The following is a 4,594-nucleotide window of genomic DNA, read 5'->3' as shown; positions in this document are numbered from 1 at the left end:
TTATTATTATTATTATTATTATTATTATTATTATTATTATTATTATTATTATTATTATTATTATTATTATTATTATTATTATTATTATTATTATTATTATTATTATTATTATTATTATTATTATTATTATTATTATTATTATTATTATTATTATTATTATTATTATTATTATTATTATTATTATTATTATTATTATTATTATTATTATTATTATTATTATTATTAATTATCATTATTAAATTATTATTATTGTTATTATTAAATTATTATTATTGTTGAATTATTATTATTCTCTGTGATGTTTAAAATGTGAGTATGGCCTTTCACCGCAGGTGCGTCATTCAGCAGGTTTCCCGTTATGTTTCGCATTGCTGAACTTGGAACAAATTTTATGAGATTTAATTCCAATCACATGACTTCCAAACAAGTGTACCGTCATTACAAACGATAACTTTTTGTGTTGTATTCTTAACATAATTTACTGATGCAAGATAATTGCTGCTTTATTGGTCTATTTTTTTTTACGTTTGTTTTCCGCTTCCGTTGATATCTACGTTTAACTACTGAACTGTGTCACGTATGAAGTCCACTTGCTATGGAATAGTCGCATCACATACCTAACCATAATCGTAATTTCATAATAATAATTTTAAGTATTCAATTAACTCCAAGTTTTTTCGAAATTCACATCTCACAAATATCCTATATTTTATATCTTACTGCTACTTCGATTTTTGGACTGTATAAGTTAGCAGTGATTAAATAAAAACTAAATTATTTTTCAGAATTTCTTCAGAAAAAGCATAACTCTATGAAGGATGTATTATTAACAAAATTTAAATGATAGAAGGAAAGAGTTGATGGTAATTGAAATGAAAAAAGCACATAAAAAGTCGAAAATTGCATTCTTTGAATTTAATTGTCAACGTACAGGTCAGTCTTCAACGGCCTTAGTCGAAAAGCTATACTTATAAACGAAAAAACGGTAAAGATATGTGACCCGTTACGTGGTTGATATGTCAAACTGGAATTAAAGCAATGACCTCCTGCGCATCTCATGAATTGCTAGTGCGAACATAATGGGCTCGTTGATGATCCGAGGAATTCAAATTTCCCTACTGTTTAACTACTGTTTTAATTGCAGTTCCGAAAGTAAAAAGTAATTTGAAATTTTAATTTTATTCTCAAAAAAATTTTATAAACCAATCCTGTTGAAATAATTTGCATTTTGATATATGACTTGAAAATAATAGATGGAGGAAACGTTATTCAATAGAGAATGCATTAACGGACAAACCCGCCTTAACTTGTAACGATAGAATTCGGTTGGTCATTGCACATAGTCTTGGTACATAGTGTATTATCATACCAAAAAATCAATTTATAATTTTAAATTTGATTAAATTTAACATCTTGAATGTATGAATTTATCATTTGCACAGAATGCTTTCTGTTAATTAAAGTAATTATTGTTTTTCGTGTTTTCAATCACTTTGAGCAGTAACTGAATCATAATTATTATAATGGTTATAAATTTAATTGAGCGAGAATAAAATTTAACTCTCTGTTTTTCCCATCTCATCTTTTCTTCCACTCATAGACGAGTACCTGCTAATAGTAATATGAAATAGAATTACACTAAATTATCTCGAAACGGTCATTTCGCCAACAGCTTGCAAACTATAGGAAGAATTTTCTTGCATTACCACTGTGATTTACACCTCCAGAAAGCTCTGGAGGAGCGGGAAGAAACTTTGTTGGCAGCCAAGGAAATAAAAATGAGGGAAGCGGGAAAACATGTCTGTTATTACATTTATTAACTTTTTAGGGTTGAAATTTCCTTTCATTCCCTACTGGAATACAGAAATCATTAAAAAGATCCAAGGAATTCCACAAAATCCCACCGGCTTATAGTTGAACTATAAAAAGCCCGCATTTCATTATTTTGTTCAAAAAGACAACATAACAACTTGAAAAGCCATCTAAATTAAGCTTTCGTTGTGGAAAAAACTGCTTACTTTTAATTTACCAAGGTTACTATTAAGTTAGTTAAAGATTCTAATCTCCTAATTTATTCTAGCTCATAAAGGTGAATATCTATGAAATAGGCAAGCCTGAAGTACACCGGAGGCTCTTGATAATCGTACTTTTTCCTGCGTGTTTCTTATTTGGGCTCAAAATTAGTTTTTGGATCATAATGAAGTTATGGATATCCTCGGAGTATGTGTTAAATTTTTACCAAATTACCAAAGTACCGTAAAATATCCAGAAAGAATTGTATGACATCCTACTTAGTATAATGAATTGACATCGCAACTTGTGCTTCACTGAATTTCTAGGACATCTGAAAATCACGCCATTTTCTTTCTTGCAGTTTATTTTTGTGCCTTTGCTTTTCTCTTACCGCAAATCCCTTAGTAATAAATTTAAAGGGCTTGAAAAACTGCCGCTATATGCAGACATTTGAATGTTTCATTTCTTTTAAATGTAAGTTTAAATCTAAGTTGATTCATGTCGTGATTTACAATTAGCTTTTATTCAATACCAGTTTATACTTAATAAATTAATTTTTACTCGATTCCTCTGGCTTTTTCATTTCATTTTCTGATATTTTAAAGAAGCTACTGTGAACTGCTATTCCTTTTCTGTTTAGTCTAAGTAGAAGGGTACTACAATTCTAGTTACGAATCTCCAATCCAGTATATCCAAGTATTGAGATTTAGGACTTAGAAATAACATTGCCTTTAACATGAAAATAGTAATTCCCAGACATTCAATGAAAACGTATTTTCGTTAGCTGAACACGAACGACATTTTGGGAAAGTGGTCAAATACCTTCAATTTAAACAATCCATTAAATCAGTCCACTAATTAAGTTGTCGATTGTTAACTACGCGGACCGCTAAATGCAAAATTTATGAATGTGTTGAAAGCGACATCAACTATTTGCTTTTTACATCCTTTCCAAAATCCGAAAAGTCTTTTCAGAACGCACTCTAATTCAGTTTAGAAGTTTAAATTTATAACTGCACATTACTGTTTCGGATACTTTATAGTTCAATTAATACTTAGCAATGTATAACTACTAATTATCTGGTAAACAAAGTTTCCAAAATTTGGATTCCGTTATCGCAATGATAAAATATCGTTGCATAACTGATTATTTCATTCGAAATGATTTGAATTGTTAAGAATGTTAAATAAAATTACTCACTTGATTTCATATAGAAAGAGACACGTCTAAAAGAATAACATAGCTATTATTAAATGAAGAAACAACAATTGAAACTGTGATCTCAGTACGTTTGTGTGCATGTTGAAAAATCTATGGAATTGATCCATGAAAAAGATATATTTCAATTTCCAGGTGAAGTAACTGTTCTTAACTAACCTGATTATGTTGTTCCAGTTGTTCCAGGGAACGATTCCGCCTACTTCAATCTCGTATATACTTGTTTGTTTCGTATTCGTCATTCATATTGAGCACTAATTTCCAATTTTGCTTTGCGCACTTTAATCCCTTTCGGAAATATTGGATGAGTGAGATGTGGTGGATAATGCATGCATAAATCATAACTAACCCTTCCCTAGGCTTCTATGTTGTAACAATTTTGTATAATGGCGCTATAAGTTATTGAATTATCAATTCTGAGAGAGGAGGACCGTCCACTTCACTTCACTCTGTGCTTCTCTAACATCCATTTACATATTGAGTCAAGACTAAATATCTCGAAATGTATGCACTTCTACTGCAAAGCTGTCAGACTACTTTACGAACCCTAAACGTATTCTTGGCTAGCTTGAGAATATGCCTTTGGATGTTGGGAATAATAGCCTCACTACTACTTCCATTTTTCTGAACTTTTCTATTCGACTTTGAAACTTCATTAGAGGCTAACTTCTGCAAAATGCCTCTGTTGGATATTTGTCAGCTAAAATTCATTTCGTTTAGATTCAACAAAGATAATCAACAAAGCATCGATACGTAGTCATTTTAATAACTTTATGGCCTTCTTTTTCTTTCTAATTCAAACAGAGAAAGGGTCTTGTGGTCAGCGCAATTTTTATAGTTGATTTATTTCATTTCAGAACCTTTCATATTTTTTATTTGTCGAATTTCTATGCGTTCTCTACTGCGCTTCCTTTTTTTTTTTTACACCTAAGCATATATCAGAAGCAGAAGATGACATTTTCAGTCCTTCCTACTATTCATTTTTCTCTGACACGCAATTATAGTATGAAAGACTAATGACAACAGTGATTGGTCATCAGAAAAGAGTTTAGATGGCATGGGAGAAGAACCCACTTAATCTGTGGCCGATATTATGAGCTAATCCTTCTCATTGTAACTTATTTCAGAAGCAAATTACTACTCAGTGCTCAGAGTTTACTACGTTTATAAGCATTAATAACTTAATTCTTGCAGCTACTTAGTTTACGGCAAAATTTTTTTCAATCCTTATTATACTTCCTATCAGCTACTATTTCTATAGTTATCAGTTAGGTTCTTATAATTTGCCATTGCTACTTCTAGCAATATAAATAATAATATAAATAATAATAATAATAATTAATAATAATAATAATAATAATA

The sequence above is a fragment of the Loa loa genome (assembly GCF_000183805.2).
Source record: "Loa loa unplaced genomic scaffold supercont3.115, whole genome shotgun sequence".
In the NCBI taxonomy this organism is placed as follows: Eukaryota; Metazoa; Nematoda; class Chromadorea; order Rhabditida; family Onchocercidae; genus Loa; species Loa loa.
Note: the sequence above shows the minus strand (reverse complement) of the source record.